The 20,216-nt window shown below is 42.5% G+C and overlaps 1 protein-coding gene across 1 annotated transcript in view; it reads right to left on the bottom strand.

Moving 5' to 3' along the window:
• Positions 1–20,216, bottom strand: part of LOC112253048 (E3 ubiquitin-protein ligase NEURL1) — a 54,236-nt gene that overhangs the window by 18,929 nt on the left and 15,091 nt on the right. The gene's annotated exons all lie outside the window — the stretch shown is intronic.

Here is a 20,216-nt window from a genome sequence, read left to right on the forward strand (position 1 = left end):
CTTCTGACAGAGCTGGTGTAACTGTGTCAGGTTTGTAGGCCTCCTTGCTCGCACACGCCTTTTCAGTTCTGCCCACAAGTTTTCTATAGGATTGAGGTCAGAGCTTTGTGATGGCCACTCCAATACCTTAACTTTGTTGTCCTTTAGCCATTTTGCCACAACTTTGGAAGCATGCTTGGGGTCATTCTCCATTTGGAAGATCCATTTGTGACCAAGCTTTAACTTCCTGACTGATGTCTTGAGATGTTGCTTCAATATATCCACATAATTTTCTTACCTCATGATGCCATCTATTTTGAAGTGCACCAGTCCCTCCTGCAGCAAAGCACCCCCACAACATGATGCTGCCACCCCCGTGCTTCACGGTTGGGATGGTGTAGTTCGGCCTTCCCCATTTTTCTTCCAAACATAACAACGGTCATTATGGCCAAACAGTTTTAGTTTTGTTTCGTCAACTTAGTGTATGTAACCTTCTGACCCACTGTAATTTTGATACAGTGAATTATAACTGAAATAATCTGTCTGTAAACAATTGTTGAAAAATGACTTCTGTCATGCACAAAGTAGATGTCCTAACCAACTTGCCAAAACTATAGTTCGTTGACAAGGAATTTGTGGAGTGGTTGAAAAACGAACTTGAATGACTCCATCCTAAGTGTATGTAAACTTCCCGACTTCAACTGTAATTATTCAGACCCTTTGATATGACTCTCAAAATTGAGCTCAGGTGCATCCTGTTTCCATTGATCATCCTTGAGATGTTTCTACAACTTGATTGGAGTCCACCTGTTGTGAATTCAATTCATTGGACATGATTTGGAAAGGCACACAACCGTCTATATAAAGGTCCCACAGTTGACAGTGCATGTCAGAGCAAAAACCAAGCCATGAGGTTGAAGGAATTGTCCGTAGAGCTCCGAGACAGGATTGTGTCGAGGCACAGATCTGGTGAAGGGTAGCAACAAAGTTATAAGACGTTTGGAACCACCAACACTCTTCCTAAAGCTGGCCGCCTGGCCAAACTGAGCAATCGGGTAAGAAAGTTCTTGGTCAGGGAGGTGACCAAGAACTCGATGGTCACTCTGACAGAGCTCAAGAGTTCCTCTGTGGAGATGGGAGAACCTTCCAGAAGGACAACCATATCTGCAGCACTCCACCAAATCAGGCCTTTATGGTAGAGTGGCCAGACGGAAGCCACTTCCGGTGGCGGTGTTGCAATCTACTGCAAAGATAGCCTGCAGAGTGCTGTATTACTATCCAAGTCTACATCACCAGAGGAACAGAGGAGAATTCGGATAAGGGTACGGCTAAATGCTATATGAACTGCCGTCTAGCAAGTTCGGAACACAGAGTAAAAGGATCAGGTTTCCGGGCACGATAGCATAGATTCAAGGCATAGTGTACAGACAAAGGTAAGGTAGGATGTGAGTACATTGGAGGTAAACCTAGGCATTGAGTAATGATGAAAGAGATATAGTCGTTTAAACCAGGTGATGTCATCTCATAAGTAGGAGGTGGGACAACATGGTTGGTTAAGGCATATTGAGCAGTAATAGACGAGGCATATTGATATTAGAGAGAGGCATGCGTAGCTAAGTGAACATATTGGTCCAGTGAGTGGTTGGGCTGACTAGGGACACGGCGATTCAGACAGTTAGTAGGCCGATGCTAACATGCTAACAGTTAGTAGGCCGGGGCTAAACAAGCTAGCAGTTAGCAGACCGGGTTAGCAAGCAAGCAGTTAGTAGGGGCTAGCAGTTAGCAGACCAGGGCAGGCAAGCTAGCAGTTAGCAGAACGGGGCAGGCAATGTAGCAGTTAGCAGACCGGGGATAACAAGTTAGCCTATTGGGGAAGTCGCGATGGGGGTAAGTCTGTTTTTGCCTCTTCGTGCGATGACGTCGATAGACCAGTCGTGGAATTAGTAGGGTTCCAAGTAACTCTAGGTAGCTAGCAGGCCTAGCAGGTTAGCAGAATGGGCCTTCAGTGGACGTTGTGCCTGAGGGGCCTGTTGGAATCCTCAGGCAGATTATGTCGGTATTCCAGTCGTAGAGGACCGGCGGGGTTCCGTGCCCCGTACCGGAAGTAGAAGGGGTCCGGATATTGTAGCCCAGGAGTGAGCCGGGAAATGGGGTTAGCATGGGCTAACCCCAGGCTAGTTGGTGCTAGCCCTGGGACGGAAACGTTAGCCAGGAGTAGTCAACCCGGGTTGCGGTTAGCTAGCTGTGATGATCCAGGTGAAAAGGTTCAGAGTTTGTGGTAGGAATTCGGGGATATGGAGAGAAAAATAGGTGCGGTATGCTCTGGTTTGAAACGCGTTGTACGAACTGGCAAGAGCTTTCCGAGCTAAAGGTTAGCTGATGACCTCTAGCAGTGGTTAGCTGACTGATAGCTGGTAGCTAGTTAGCTAGCTAGCTTCAGTTGAGGTATTCCAGTTCGGAGGTAAATAGAAATACTTTAGGAAAAAACGAACAGATCCACACCACATTGGGTGAGGCGAGTTGCAGGAGAGTATTTTGAAGTTGATGTTTAGGAAAAATATGAAAAGAATGCGAAGAAAAAGATATATACACATGGGACGAGACAAGACAAAGATGTCTGACTGCTACACCATCTTGGGTAGATAGCACGATCAAAAATCTCTGGAGGCACCTGAAAATAGCTGTGCAGTGATGCTCCCCATCCAACCTGACAGAGCTTGAGAGGATCTGCAGAGAAGAATGGGAGAAATTCCCCAAGTACAGGTGTGCCAAGCTTGTAGCGTTATACCCAAGAAGACTCGAGAGTGTAATCGATGCCAAAGGTGCTTCAACAAAGTACTGAGTAAAGGGTCTGAATATTGATATTTCAGTTCTTTATTATACTTTTGCAAAAATTAATAAAAAACAGTTTTTGCTTTATAATTATGGGGTAGTGTGTGTAGATTGATGAGAGAAAATCTATTTAAATAATTTTAAAATAGGGCTGTAACGTAACAAAATGTGGAAAAAGTCAAGGGGTCTGAATACTTTCCAAATGCACTGTATCATACTAAATGGAGTGTCTTGGATTTAGTTACAGAATAATACGAAATGCTCTGAGACCAGGTTGTGTAAGAACACAGCAACACCTGTGAGCAGTGTTGTCATGTTCACGGTTTTCTCGCTAAATTGGGCTACTTTGAAAAAGATGTCGCGGCCACCATTGAATTTGTCTTAAAATATATATACAGTGGCGATTTTGGTGAGGCAAACAAAAACAAAAAATGTAGATACATACCAGCAAAGACACTACACAACACTAAACAATACATTAATTGGACTATAACGGTGACAAAGATAAAGCTGTCACAACAACAGAGTCCCAACAGCAGTCCCATCACCTTACCACTGTTACACATGGCTATCAGCAGAGCCTTGTCTGGCAGCGAAACAGTTCATTCAGCCCCGTTTTCTGCCTTTTAAAAAAACATAGCTGATATGGCTGACTTGCTAAAACAAATGTGGTCTCTACTGACAATTGAGATGTACAAACTAAGGCATAAGGGGACGACGAGCGGATAAGAGGCAATCCGTAATTTTGATTAAGACAGCCCCAAGCACCTCTCTGATTCGGAGGGGTTGGGTTAAATGCAGAAGACACATTTCAGTTGAATGCAGTTAGTTGTACAACTGACTAGGTACCCCCTCCCTCCCATTTCTGTCTATTCTGTAAATATTATATAGGTATTGTCTAAGTGAGTGTCCGAGATAGTCAGAATATTAATGTCATCTGTTATTAATTTCATTAACCTTGTTTCTTAAGCTACAGTCGTGGCCAAAAGTTGAGAATGACACAAATATTAATTTTCACAGTCTGCTGCCTCAGTTTGTATGATACTCCAGAATGTTATGAAGAGTGATCAGATTAATTGCAATTAATTGCAAAGTAATGAACTGAATCCCCCCCAAAAATTCCACTGCCTTTCAGCCCTGCCACAAAAGGACCAGCTGACTTCATGTCAGCGATTCTCTCGTTAACACAGGTGTGAGTATTGACGAGGACAAGGCAGGAGATCACTCTGTCATGCTGATTGAGTTCAAATAACAGACTGGAAGCTTCAAAAGGAGGGTGGTGCTTGGAATCATTGTTCTTCCTCTGTCAAACATGGTTACCTGCAAGAAAACACGTGCCGTCATCCTTGCTTTGCGCAAAAAGGGCTTCACAGGCAAGGATATTGCCGCCAGTAAGATTGCACCTAAATCAACCACTTATCGGATCATCAAGAACTTCAAGGAGAGCGGTTCAATTGTTGTGAAGAAAGCTTCAGGGCACCTAAGAAAGTCCAGCAAGCGCCAGGACCGTCTCCTAAAGTTGATTCAGCTGCGGGATCGGGGCACCACCAGTACAGTGCTTGCTCAGGAATGGCAGCAGGCAGGTGTGAGTGCATATACACACACATTGAGGCGAAGACTTTTGGAGGATGGCCTGGTGTCAAGAAGGGCAGCAAAGAAGCCACTTCTCTCCAGGAAAAACATCAGGGACAGACTGATATTCTGCAAAAGGTACAGGGATTGGACTGCTGAGGACTGGGGTAAAGTCATTTTCTCTGATGAATCCCCTTTCTGATTTTTTGGAGTATCCAGAAAAAAGCTTGTCTGGAGAAGACAAGGTGAGCGCTACCATCAGTCCTGTATCATGCCATCAGTAAAGCATCCTGACACCATTCATGTGTGGGGTTGCTTCTCAGCCAAGGAAGTGGGTTCACTCACAATTTTGCCTAAGAACACAGCCATGAATAAAGAATGGTACCAACACATCCTCCGAGAGCAACTTCTCCCAACCATCCAGGAAGATGTGTATATATATATAACTGTGACCTGCTGCTTATGACTATCAGGCATGAGCATGTTGTTCATTATTGAGTGAGTGAGTGAGTGAGTGAATGGTGGAGAGGGGGAGGGCCTGGAGGGGTGTGTGTGCATTGGGAGCACTGGTTGAGAGGTTCTGCAGCAGAAGCAGCCGAGTCACGGAGACAGAGCCATCACATGTGCCAGTCGTGACACATTTTTAGCAGTTGTAGGTAGGCTATTTAGATTTATGGAGACACCCTTTTTCCATAAAACATTAACTCACTAGAAATTATAGAATGGTGACAAAGCATTGGAAAACAACTTTACGTGCACTACAGCTCTTTATATAAATTTGCTCAGAGGTGGTTTAAAGTAAACTGCATTCTAATGTTGACTTTTCTTATACATAACAGTATCAAGGGAAGGGTTTTGCTCAGTTCTAGGGTCTGAAGCACTGAGCGAGTGGAAATTTGAAATGGAAGTTATGGAACTCCTTTGCGTGCTTGTGTTACGGGGAAAAAGTCCACAATGAAAATTACATTAAATGTGGAGCGTGATAGGCTACATCTGCATCTGTTGACCATCAAGTTGGCTATTCATTTCTATGCCATTGCAGGCTACTGTAGCCTACTATTTTATACAATAAATATATATTGAAATGACAATATCACTGGAGTCAATGCAAATCCATTTGTGCCACTTGTGTAGCTTACCTGGAGCTGGCAAACAGATGTAATAATTGTGACGTCCTGACCTTAGAGATCCTTATTATTCTCTATGTTTGGTTAGGTCAGGGTGTGTCTCGGGTGGGAAATTCTGTTTTCTGTTTCTTTGTTTTTGGCCGAGTGTGGTTCCCAATCAGAGGCAGCTGTCTATCGTTGTCTCTGATTGGGGATCATACTTAGGCAGCTCTTTCCCACCATTAGGTTGTGGGATCTTGTTTTCTGTTTAGTTACTGTGGCCTGACAGAACTTTGCGTTTTCGTTTTCTATTTTGTTTGAGTGTTTTTTGAATTACTACAGAAGATCCCACCAAAAACGGACCAAGCAGCGTGGCCAGAAGGAGTGGACAAGGGAGAACATCCTGGATGGAGAAGGTCCCTGGCCGGAGAGTATCGCCGTCCAAGGGAGCAGATGGAGGCAGCGAGAGAGGAACGGCGACGATACGAGGAGTTACGTCAATGACGGAAGCCTGAGAGGCAGCTCCCAAAAATATTTTGGGGAGGCACACGGGGAGATTGGAGTCAGGGTTTAGGCCTGAGCCAACTCCCCGTGCTTACCGTGGGGAGCGTGTGACCGGTCAGGGACCGTGTTATGCGGGGATGCGCACTGTGTCTCCAGTGCGCATTCACAGCCCGGTGCGCTCTGTGCCAGCTCCCCGCATTTGCCGTGCTAGAGTGGGCATTCAGCAGTTCAGGCTCATGGTCTCCGGTGCGTCTCTTTGGCCCAGGATATCCTGCACCGGCTCTGCGCACTGTGTCTCCGGTGCGCCTTCACAGCCCAGTGCGTCCTCTGCCAGCACCCCACAGTTGCCTGGCTAGGGTGAGCATCCAGCCAGGACGCATTGTGCCAGCTCTACGCTCCAGACCTCCAGCCCGCCTCCACGGCCCAGTATATCCTGCGCCGGCTGTACGCACTATGCCTCCAGTGCGCCTGCACAGCCCAGTGCGTCCTGTGTCAGTGCCCCGCACTTGCCGGGCTAAAGTGAGCATTCAGCCACGACGGGTTGTGCCAGCTCTACGCTCCAAAACTCCAGTGCACCTCCACGGTCCAGTCTATCCTGTGCCAGCTCCATGCACCCATGTGACCAATGGCACAGAGCCTCCAGCGACAGTCTGCAGTCCGGAGTCTCCAGCGACGGTCCCCAGTTCGGAGCCTCCAGCGACGGTCCGTAGTCCAGAGCCTCCAGCGACGGTCCCCAGTCCGGAGGCTGGAGGCTCCCCAGTCCGGAGCTTACAGGGTGGGTTCCTAGCCTGGAGTCCCCAACAACGATCTACGGACCGGAGGCGATCCCTGCACCAGATGCGCCACCGAAGTGGGGGGAGCCTCAAGCGGAACGGGGTCTGCATCCCGCACCGGAGCCCCACCGAGATAGATGCCCACCCGGACCCTCCCCTATAGGTTCAGGTTTGAGGCCAGAGTCCGTTGTTGTAGCCTTGTAGTATTATGCCATTTTTAAATGGCCATGTTTAGTTAATTAAATCGGAAGTGATTCATTGTTATCGTTGTCACAGCTCAATCGCAAATGTATCATTCTCCACATTTAATGTCAATTTGTGGACTTTCCCCTGAAATTAGATATTGGCCAATCAGGGGCTATAGGCTACCCGCATCTGGCTCAGCAAACCATGGCAAAGTTGAGTTACAATTATAAAACGCAGATTTTTTGTATCCTATGCCTGTTGAAATTGCAATTCAATCTCGCAAATACGCTATTTATAACAGTTTGTACTCTTAACATCTGGCACTTAATAATGTCACAATTGCCAGAAAATAGCATAACATTTGTTTTTTGAAGTTTGTCCAAAAGTGTCTTGCACAGAGATTGAGATCCTTTGTCCAACTTTCATCATTCAAACTCTGTCGGGTTTATCTATAGTTATGCACATGCGCAAATGGGATTAATTTACAATTACAACCTGGGTGGTTTGAGCCCTGAATGCTGATTGGTTGAAAGTCATGGTATATCAGACATATATCAGACATGTACAAGGGGAATGACAAAAACATACTTTTTTACTGCTCTAATTATGTTGGTAACCAGTTTATAATATCAATAAGGCACCTCAGGGGTTTGTGATATGTGGCCAGTATATCACGGCAGCTGAGGGCTGTTCTTTGTGGTATATGGCCACAAATATATACAGTGCCTTGCGAAAGTATTCGGCCCCCTTGAACTTTGCGACCTTTTGCCACATTTCAGGCTTCAAACATAAAGATATAAAACTGTATTTTTTTGTGAAGAATCAACAACAAGTGGGACACAATCATGAAGTGGAACGACATTTATTGGATATTTCAAACTTTTTTAACAAATCAAAAACGGAAAAATTGGGCGTGCAAAATTATACTTTTACTTTCTTTACTTTCAGTGCAGCAAACTCTCTCCAGAAGTTCAGTGAGGATCTCTGAATGATCCAATGTTGACCTAAATGACTAATGATGATAAATCCAATCCACCTGTGTGTAATCAAGTCTCCGTATAAATGCACCTGCACTGTGATAGTCTCAGAGGTCCGTTAAAAGCGCAGAGAGCATCATGAAGAACAAGGAACACACCAGGCAGGTCCGAGATACTGTTGTGAAGAAGTTTAAAGCCGGATTTGGATACAAAAAGATTTCCCAAGCTTTAAACATCCCAAGGAGCACTGTGCAAGCGATAATATTGAAATAGAAGGAGTATCAGACCACTGCAAATCTACCAAGACCTGGCCGTCCCTCTAAACTTTCAGCTCATACAAGGAGAAGACTGATCAGAGATGCAGCCAAGAGGCCCATGATCACTCTGGATGAACTGCAGAGATCTACAGCTGAGGTGGGAGACTCTGTCCATAGGACAACAATCAGTCGTATATTGCACAAATCTGGCCTTTATGGAAGAGTGGCAAGAAGAAAGCCATTTCTTAAAGATATCCATAAAAAGTGTTGTTTAAAGTTTGCCACAAGCCACCTGGGAGACACACCCAAACATGTGGAAGAAGGTGCTCTGGTCAGATGAAACCAAAATTGAACTTTTTGGCAACAATGCAAAACGTTATGTTTGGCGTAAAAGCAACACAGCTCATCACCCTGAACACCCTATCCCCACTGTCAAACATGGTGGTGGCAGCATCATGGTTTGGGCCTGCTTTTCTTCAGCAGGGACAGGGAAGATGGTTAAAATTGATGGGAAGATGGATGGAGCCAAATACAGGACCATTCTGGAAGAAAACCTGATGGAGTCTGCAAAAGACCTGAGACTGGGACGGAGATTTGTCTTCCAACAAGACAATGATCCAAAACATAAAGCAAAATCTACAATGGAATGGTTCAAAAATAAACATATCCAGGTGTTAGAATGGCCAAGTCAAAGTCCAGACCTGAATCCAATCGAGAATCTGTGGAAAGAACTGAAAACTGCTGTTCACAAATGCTCTCCATCCAACCTCACTGAGCTCGAGCTGTTTTGCAAGGAGGAATGGGAAAAAATGTCAGTCTCTCGATGTGCAAAACTGATAGAGACATACCCCAAGCGACTTACAGCTGTAATCGCAGCAAAAAGTGGCGCTACAAAGTATTAACTTAAGGGGGCTGAATAATTTTGCACGCCCAATTTTTCAGTTTTTGATTTGTTAAAAAAAGTTTGAAATATCCAATAAATGTCATTCCACTTCATGATTGTGTCCCACTTGTTGTTGATTCTTCACAAAAAAATACAGTTTTATATCTTTATGTTTGAAGCCTGAAATGTGGCAAAAGGTCGCAAAGTTCAAGGGGGCCAAATACTTTCGCAAGGCACTGTATATCACACCTTTTTGGGCCATGTTGCTTAATCATAGCAGTCAAAACATGTTACATCGACATACATTCATTAAAATGATCTGGAGAGTTTAATATAAGGGCGATTTATCTTCTTTCGCGACATTCTTAAACTTGCAATAATTCATTTGATGGAAATCCACATTTTGCTTCTTTGCCTACGTTGTTAAAAATGACGTTGATATTCCTTCTTAATTCGCTCAATAAAAAGGGTTTATTGGATAAATGTGGAAACTCTTCTCTTACTGCAAAACATTTGGGATAGTTTTCAGGCCTTGTGCAGGTTTTCAGAGGTCAATTTTAACTGAACCTGGCAACCCTGCCTGTGAGACACTGCCTGAATGCCACAGTCTCATGAGCATTGTTCCCATAGATATGGTAAAGAGGTCAATTGAAATCGACCAAAACAATGGAATTGCCATGGAAACACATGGGGGAAAGGACCGTGGGGGAAAGATTCAGAGTCCCCTCATTGTCCCCCAGCAAAATGTGCTTACATTTAGGCTATTGTTTATACAGTATGTGTATTTCACACTATGTTGAGGTAAAAATCTGACATTAACGCTTGTATGGATGTCAACGCCATCACAGGTTCATGTCATCATTTCCTACTGTATTACAGTTAAAAACGACTGACTACCACCACCGATTTGTGTATGCTAGCTATGCTAACCAGATCATACGAACGGGAGTTAGCATTTAGCAGTCACTTCTTCTAAACCTGAAAAGGGATTACTTCTACATGCAGCGAAAACAGACAAATATATCCAAATCGGACTTAAGTAACCACATTGTGTGCCTGTTACAATACAGAAATAATAATACATAATGACAGATTTGATGAATATCCACTTTGTTAGAACAGATTTGTTGAATGTGTGCCAATCTGGTCAATGGAACATCTGTGCTCCATTGACTCCTTCACTGCATCTATAGAGATCCTATTAAATGATTCTAATTCCTAATTCTATGATTGTCCCATAAACAAACAGTTGTGTTATAGAACAGAACTTTGGTTTCAGTCAGATTAGCACATAATCCGTTCATGTCGTTAAAAAGCTGTGTGATTTCCCACCATTTTCAGCCACGAAAGGGAGGTACACTACTTGACCAAAAGTATGTGGACACCTCATTCCAAAATCATGGGCATTAATATGGAGTTGGTCCTGCCTTTGCTGTAATAACAGTCTCCACTCTTCTGGGAAGGCTTTCCACTAGATGTGGAACATTGCTGCGGGGACTTGCTTCCACTCAGCAACAAGAGCATAAGGGAGGTCAGGCACTGATGTTGGGCTATTAAGCGTGGCTCGCAGTCTGCGTTACAATTCATCCCAAAGGTGCTTGATGGGGTTGAGGTCAGGGCTCTGTGCAGGCTAGTCAAGTTCTTCCACACGGATCTCGACAAACCATTTCTGTATGTACCTTGTTTTGTGCACAGGGGCATTGTCATGCTAAAAACAGGAAAGAGCCTTCCCCAGACTGTTGCCACAAAGTTGGAAGCACAGAATTGTCTAGAATGTCATTGGATGCTGTAGCATTAAAATTTCCCTTCACTGGAACTAAGGGACCAAGCCTGAACAATAAAAAACAGCACTATGCACTATGGGGCAGGTAGCATGTTCCTGGCCTCCGCCAAACACAGATTTGTCCGTCGGACTGCCAGATGGTGAAGCATGATTCATCACTCCAGAGAAAGCATTTACACTGCTCCAATGTCCAATGGTGGTGAGCTTTACACCACTCCAGCCGACACTTGACATTGTGCATTGTGATCTTAGGCTTGTGTGCGGCTGCTCGGCCATGGAAACCCATTTCATGAAGCTCCCGACGAACAGTTATTGTGCTGAATTTGCTTCCAGAGGCAGTTTGGAACTCGGTAGTGAGTGTTGCAACAAGGACAGATGATTTCTACACGCTACGCGCTTTAGCACTCAACGATCCCGTTCTGTGAGCTTATGGGGCCTACCACTACACGGCTAAGCTCTTGTTGCTCCTAGACGTTTCCACTTCACAATAACAGCACTTAACCGGGGCAGCTCTAGCAGGGCAGAAATTTGATGAACTGACTTGTTGGAAAGTTGGTACCCTATGACAGTGCCACGTTGAAAGTCACTGAGCTCTTCAGTAAGGCCTTTCTACTGCCAATGTTTGTCTATGGAGATTGCATGGCTGAGTGCTTGATTTTATACACCTGTCAGCAACGGGTGTGACTGAAACAGCCGAATCCTCTAATTTGAAGGGGTGTCCACATACTTTTGTATATATAGTGTATTATGACCTGAATCATTATATTTAGGGGTGCCGTTACCTTTTTCTGACATGAACTCTCTGATTCATCTAATCAGGGTGAGACTTAGGGTTTTGTTCCCGTAACAGGCTTTTCATACAGGAACTTCAGATAAAAAGGTTAGCTTGACCTTGTGAAATAAAAGGAGTGAACCTTTTTAAACATGCTTTGATCATTACTCTAGAAAACTGAACTATTTTAAAGTCAAAACAAACTTGAAATACAGCTAAATTAAATTTCTCTCCAAAAGGGGAAAGTTATTCACTGCCACGGGACTCATTGCAACATACAGTAGCTGATAACTAGTAAAAACAACTCCTATTACCCTCTATTTCTGCTCTAAAAACACAGTGGTTATGTATACGATTGCATGTAGGGGCATACTGAATAGAGATGGCACTCAACCATGATAATATTCTGTATATACTGAACAATTCAAAAACGCCCATGCTGGTGTGCTCTACTGTATTAGAGAAAACCTTTTCTCAGGGCTTTGGATGAGCCTTAGCTAAGTGAGTCATTAACATCAGCAGTTCATGACTACAATAACCAAGCCTTTCTGTATTGATATCTGTGTAGGAAGAGAGCCTAGTGATGTAACAGATCTTACTTAAATGGCAGGGGCAGCAATGTTGGTCTAGAAGAGCCCTCAGGCTCAGTTTGATTCCGGCAGATTAATTTAGCTTCACTGGTTATGCAACACCATCTTGGCTTTCAAGTAGTCTCACCAGTCTCTGGATCACCTTTGAATTCTCACATGGGTGGCTAGCTACTGAGCTACACTGCCCTGTTACGGTAGCAGCCTTAGAGGAAACAGAACTAGAGATCCTTAGATCCTGTGTTGTAACACCCCATGAAGGCAGACAACATGAACACCACTACTGGAACTAAAAACAAGATAACAGCCCGAAATCACTGAACTCATTGGTCAATTCAACAGAAATGTATTCTTTGGATATTTTATGTCCTACTAATGTTCTGTATATTCAGGCTGATACAGAGAGACTCATCCATGCTTATTTTACAAGCAGGTTTGACTACTGTAATGCTCTCCTGTCTGGTCTACCCACAAAAGTCCTTGGTCAATTGCAAAAACATACAGAATGCTGTAGAGTGAGTACTGACCAAGACCAGACGGAGATCACACATTACACCGGTCTCTGTGAGTTTTAGAATTTTTTACGATTCTTCTATTGGTTTTTAAATCAATTTACGATTGTGCACCCCAATACATGTCAGACATGCTTTTGGAGTTATGTACCCAGTAGGTCCCTCAGGTCCTCTGGCACTGGCCTTTTAACTAACCCAAAGCCTAGTGGAGATGCAGCCTGTAGTTACTATGCCCCCAGCCTCTGTTATAGCCTAACAGAGAACCTGAGGGCGGCTGAAACTGTGGCCACATTTGAAAGAGATCTTAAAACACACACATTTTTAGCTTTGCTTTTCCTTAGCATTTCAGTTTTTATTGTTATTCTTTAGTTTTTTTCATCCTCTTATGTTTGTTGTGTAGTAAATATGTTTAAATATGTTTTTATTGTCCTGTGAAGCACATTGCGTTGCATTCCATGTCTGAAATGTGCTTTATGAAAAAAGCTTGATTTTATTTATTGCAGAAATGTGTTTACTTTATCTCTATGTGACATGTTAAAGCAAAGTCCAAGATCACTACATGACCCTAGGGGCAATGGTGTCTGCATATGATGTGGAATTGAACTGAATTGAACAGGCAGTGACTTATTAAACCCTAGTACGTTCCACTCCTTCTCTACTGTACTGCTTTTATTTACACACACGATCCACGGTATCTTAGACTATAGCGTTGTGCCACTACCCACATCACTCAAGTCTCGCCTCACAACACATATGATGGGAAATGCATTTATAGCACAGAGCAGTCTCCTTGGGGCTGGTACTGAGGAACTGCTACAGTTACACTGATCTGGCCAGACATGTGATCAGGGACACTTTTAAAATCAATCCATCAAACGTGAAAGGCAAGGCACCAGAGAGGAAATGGGTAGCTACATTTATGCACCGAGACTGAGTATGCATCTCTGACTGGAACACAGAGTGAAAATTGGATTGAAGTTCATTTGAAGACAAGATATTGTCACGCAGATGGAAGAGAGTCAGGGCTCGGTGGTGGAGCTGCTCAAGATTTAGGAGATGGAATTGGTCACATTAGATCAAATTTTAAGCTACTCATATTTTATACATTTCCTGAGATATATATATAAATATATATATATATATATATATATATATATCACGTAATGTAGGTCACCAGAGACTATAAAGTGTGGAATCAATGTGAAAGTCCTCATTCATTTCCCACATTTTCCATTTGTTTAACGTGTTTACTTGAACAACCAAAATCACTTATTCCAAAGCATTGTTTGTTCGCTAAACTCGCCCCATTTGGTCCCTGCAGAAAACAGCTGGAGCCAGTCTATAGGACCAACCTCCCGACAGATTGTATGATAAATAGCTTCACGCACAACAGGTGAAATGTGTCTGCCTTTATCAGCTGGCTTAGCGTTAATGTCAGCTCCTAGTGTTAAGCATCATTAAGAATCAAAATGTCCCCCGTTAGGAAACTGAGCACATGTGCCAGTTCACCGGGGCAGTCTTTGATGTGGCCGCCCCATATTTCAGGCACTAAGTGCTGCTTGAACTGCGGCCAACGGGGCAATACTAGGGCTTTGAGATATACCATGCTCTTGACTGGTGACGTTCTTAGGCTATAGAAGAAGCCTGATAGTGAAGTACCCTTCAGCTGACTGAGTGCTAAGGCTGCTCTGCTGTTTCTGTAGGTCAGTGTAGGCACGTATAGTCAGTGTAGACATGTAGGGGGCAACAAGGCTTGAGTCTCTCGTAGGTAACAGTAATATGGAGAGCTGCTGTTCTGAAAACCTACAATAAAGGCAGAATCTACTTGGACATTCCATTTTTTTAAATCAAGGATATATTTGAAATGGAATGTTTGTAGATCACTGTTAAAATGGGGATTGCATATGATTATGTTTAGGTAAAGACACAAAGCCGACTGGAGATCCAATGCTGAAGATGTGATTTCCACAGTGCTAACACAACATTCTCTTTCTTAGCTCAGTGAGAACACTGTACTTGTTCTCCTGTCTGGGAAAATGGCTTCAGTCACGCCATTTTCCTGACATCATCTTTCCTTAATGTCTGTCGAGGAACAAGAGCTATGCACAGTGTGTCATCACAGCTCGTCGCGAGCCCACTGAACTCCAGATAGTCTCACTCTAGCGCTGGATACCAAACAGCCCAACAGCAGATAGCACACTGCTTGCTGTCAACTAGCACTGCCAGAAATGAGTTTAAATGGTATTATCTATAATATATGGGAGCCTTTTCTATTTATATTAATGGTGATGACAGCCTCCATTCCTTATAGAGAGGGAGGATCATTATTGGAAATGAGTCCATGTTGATTGAATTATTGGGATGTTTGAAAGTTAATTCCATGAGGGGTGATGATTATGTTTAGTAAACCAAATTGTACTCTGACAAGAGCAATTTAGGATTAAGCAAAATCTAGGAAGAGATACTACCACTATTTTACAGTAATATACAGTGCTGTGAAAAAGTATTTCCCCCTTTATGATTTTCTCCTTTTTGCATATTTTCGATACTGAATGTTATCAGATCTTCAACAAAAACCTAATATTGGATAAATGGAAGCTGAGCTTACAAATAACAAAAAAATCGATACTTATTTTATTTAAATTAACAAAGATCTGCAACACCCAATTACCCTGTTTGAAAAAGTAATTAGCCCCTTACACTCAATAACTGGTTGTGCCACCTTTAGGTGCAATGAATGCAACCCTTACTGCAACTCTTACTGTAGTTGTTGAACAGTCTCTCACATCGCTGTGAAGGAATTTTGGCCCACTCCTGCATGCAGAACTGTTTTAAATCAGCGACATTTGTGGGTTTTCAAGCATGAACTGCTCGTTTCAAGTCCTACCACAAAATTTCAATTGGGATTAGGTCTGGACTTTGACTAGGCCATTCCAAAACTTCAAATTTGTTGCTTTTTAACAATTTTCATGTACACTTGATTGGGTGCTTTGGATCATTGTATTGCTGCATGACCCAGCTGTGCTTCAGCTTCAGCTCAAAGATGGATGGCCTGAAATTATCCTGTAGAATTCTCTTTTGCCTAAAATGACATACCCAAATCTAACTGCCTGTAGCTCAGGACCTGAAGCAAGGATATGCAGATTCTTGATACCATTTGAAACTAAACACTGAAGTTTGTGGAAATGATAAATGATGTAGGATGTAGTATAATGTATAATGTAGGAGAATATAACACATTAGATCTGGTAAAAGAACAGAGTATTTTTGTAACATCATCTTTGAAATGCAAGAGAAAGGCCATAATGTATTATGCCAGCCCAGGCGTAATTTAGATTTTGGCCAGTATATGTTTTAGAGTGATTCAATGAACCATTGCATTTCTGTTCAAAATTTTGTATCAAGACTACCCAAATGTGCCTAATTGGTTTATTAATAACTTTTCATGTTCAAAACTGTGCACTCTCCTCAAACAATAGCATGGTATTCCTTCACTGTAATAGCTGCTGTACATTGGACAGTGCAGTTAGATTAACAATAATTTAAGCTTTCTGACAATATCAGATATGTCTATGTCCTGGGAAATGTTCTTGTTACTTACAACCTCATGCTAATCACATTAGCCTACGTTAGCTCAACCGTCCCACCAATCCTGTAGAGGTTTTAAGGCAAGTCATCCAGGTCCTGAAGCAGCAAAGCATCCCAAACCATCACACTACCACCACCTGCTTGACTGTTGGTATGAGGTTCTTACTGTGGAATGCAGTGTTTGGTTTTCGCCAGGCATAATGGGGACCCATGTCGCCCAAAATGTTGACTGAAGTTTGCCAAAAAGCATCGGGAAGCACCTGGATGATCACCAATACTCTTGGAAGAACGTTCTATGGACAGATGAGTCAAAAGTATAACTTTTTGGGCGAAAGTATAACTTTTCATGCTTGAAAACCCACAAAGCAGTTCTGCATGCAAGAGTGGGCCAAATTTCCTCCACAGCGATGTGAGCGACTGATCAACAACTACAGGAAGTATTTTGTTGCAGTCATTGCAGCTAAAGGTGGCACAACCAGTTAGAGTGTAAAGGGGCAATGACCTTTTCACAAAGGGGAATTGGGTGTTTCATAAATTTGTTAACGAAATAAATAAAATAATTTAATTTGTTATTTGTAAACTCAGGTTCCCTTTATCTAATATTAGGTTTTGGTTGATGATCTGATAACATTCAGTATAAACAAATATTAAAAAACTGAAAATCAGAAAGGGGGCAAATACACTACATGATCAAATGTATGTGGACACCTGCTCGTTGAACATCTCATTCCAACATCATGGGCATTCAATTTATAAAGCTTTTTTTTTACATCAGCAGATGTCACAAAGTGCTATACAGAAACGTAGCCTAAAACTCCAAACAGCAAGTAATGCAGATGTAGAAGCACGGTGGCTAGGAGAAACTCCCTAGAAAGGCAGAAACCTAGGAAGGAACCTAGTGAGGAACCAGGCTCTGAGAGGTGGCCAGTTCTTTTCTGGCTGTACCGGTGGAGATAAGAGTACATGGACATTTAAGGCCAGAATGTTGTTCAAGATCTTGAATCTAGAGGTCGACCGATTAATCGGAATGGCTGATTAATTAGGGCCGATTTCATGTTTTCATAACAATCGGAAATCTGTATTTTTGGACACCGATTTGGCCAATCTTCTTTTTTTTTACACCTTTATTTAACTAGGCAAGTCAGTTAAGAACACATTCTTATTTTCAATGACAGCCTAGGAACGGTAGGTTAACTGCCTTGTTCAGGGGCAGAACGACAGATTTTTACCTTGTCAGCTCGGGGATTCAATCTTGCAACCTTACAGTTAACTAGTCCAATGCTCTAACCACCTGCCTCACGAGGAGCCTGCCTGTTACGCGAATGCATTAAGCCAAGGTAAGTTGCTAGCTAGCATTAAACTTATCTTATAAAAAACAATCAATCAATCAATCAATCAATCATAATCACTAGTTAACTACATATGGTTGATGATATTACTAGTTTATCTAGCATGTCCTGCGTTGCATTTAATCGATGCGGTACGTATTCGCGAAAAAGGACTGTCGTTGCTCCAATGTGTACCTAACTATAAACATCAATGCCTTTCTTTAAATCAATACACAGAAGTATATATTTTTAAACCTGCATATTTAGCTAAAAGAAATCTAGGTTCGCAGGCAATATTAACCCGGTGAAATTGTGTCACTTCTCTTGCGTTCATTGCACGCAAAGTCAGTGTATATGCAACAGTTTGGGGCGCCTGGTTCGTTGAAAACTAATTTGCCTGAATTTTACGTAATTATGACATAACATTGAAGGTTGTGCAATGTAACAGGAATATTTAGACTTATGGATGCCACCCATTAGATAAAATACGTAACGGTTCCGTATTTCACTGAAAGAATTAACGTCTTGTTTGAGATGATAGTTTCCGGATTCGACCATGTTAATGACCTAAGGCTCGTATTTCTGTGTGTTATTATGTTATAAATAAGTCTATGATATGATAGAGCAGTCTGACTGAGCGATGGTAGGCACCAGCAGGCTCGTAAGCATTCATTCAAACATTCAAACATTTTGCCAGCAGCTCTTTGCTGTGCTTCAAGCATTGCACTGTTTATGACTTCAAGCCTATCAACTCCCGAGATTAGGCTGGTGTAACCAATGTGAAATGGCTAGCTAGTTAGCGGGTAAGGCCATTCTACTGACAATTTTTGTCTATGGAGATTTCATGGCTGTGTGCTCGATTTTATACACCTGTCAGCAACGGGTGTGGCTGAAATAGCAAAATCCACTAATTTGAAGGGGTGTCCACATAATTTTGTATATATAATGTATAATGACCTGAATCATAATATTTAGGGGTGCCGTTAACTTTTTCTGACGAGAACTCACTGAATCATCTCATCATGCTGAGATTTAACATGCTGACCAGACTGGACACGTCATGTACAAAATACATGTAGAAATCCATGTTATTCAATTATTGCACCCACACCGCTCGCGCGCCAACGAGCATCTGCAATGCCAAGGGCTAAAATAGAACTCCTTTCTATTTCTGACGCAGATTGCGCTGAAAGTCCTGCCTCTCCCATCTCCTCCTCATTGGTTTATAGAAGCAGGTACCCACGTGCCATCTCCTCATTGTCTTTCAATCACCCACGTGGGTATAACCAAACTGTTTTGCCGGTGGTTGTGGTAATACTATGAAAGTGTGGATGGATCACTATATAATTTCAAAGATGAAAACACCTGGAAGGAGGAGAGATGATTAGAAACGATTCGGTTGGCCATTTTTTGTGTGGATTAATTGTCGGAGTAGAGGACCTTGTGCTTTTCAGGTAAAATAACAACTCAATGTTTATATCCCAAGACAAATGAGCTAGCAACAGCAAGCTAGCTAAATAGGACAAATTAGCTAGCAAGTGCAAGCTAACTAGCTAAATTGCCATACATGTTTAATGCTCTTCGACCTGTCCCCAAATTAATGTCATTGGTTCAGAGTTTGTTTTGATATTTTAACCTGCGTGTCATGATCTCTTTTGGTGTAGGGGGACAAAATACATTTATGCACGATGGCGCACGCGTGCAGCCGGTTTGGGTTCCGTGTTAGGGTTTTAGTTCCCTTAACAGGCTTTTCATTCAGGAACTTCAGATAAAAAGGTTAGCTTGACCTTGTGAAATAAAAGGAGTGAACCTTTTTAAACATGCTTTGATCAAATTTGATTTGAAAATGTAAAACATACTTGAAATACAGCTAAATTAATTTATTTCCAAAAGGGGGAAGTTAGACAGCATATTCACTACAACGGGACTCATTGCAACATAACTGATCACTTGTAAAAACAACTCCACCAACCAACTTATTTGCCAGAATATACTCCTAATACCCTCTATTTCTGCTCTAAAAACACAGTGGTTATGTATACGATTGCATGTAGGGGCATACTGAATAGAGATGGCACTCAACCATGATAATATTCTGTATACACTGAACAATTCAAAAACGCCCATGCTGGTGTGCTCTACTGTATTAGAGAAACCTTTTCTCAGGGCTTTGGATGAGCCTTAGCTAAGTGAGTCATTAACATCAGCAGTTCATGACTACAATAACCAAGCCTTTCTGTATTGATATCTGTGTAGGAAGAGAGCCTAGTGATGTAACAGATCTTACTTAAATGGCAGAGGCAACAATGTTGGTCTAGAAGAGCCCTCAGGCTCATCTCATTTTACTGCCAATGTTTGGCTATGGAGATTGCATGTCAGCAACGGGTGTGGCTGAAATAGCCTTATCCACTATTTTGTGTAGTGTACTTTCTCACAGCACTGTAGTTATTTTCAGTTTTAAAAATCTGACTGCGCTCCTATCAATTTGAATCAGTTGACCAGCTCTCAAACTGGGTAAATCTTTAGATACTGGTAAAAAAAACTTATACATTACAAAAATGTTCTTCAACTTTTCAA

The sequence above is a fragment of the Oncorhynchus tshawytscha genome, linkage group LG06 (genome assembly GCF_018296145.1).
Source record: "Oncorhynchus tshawytscha isolate Ot180627B linkage group LG06, Otsh_v2.0, whole genome shotgun sequence".
NCBI lineage: Eukaryota > Metazoa > Chordata > Actinopteri > Salmoniformes > Salmonidae > Oncorhynchus > Oncorhynchus tshawytscha.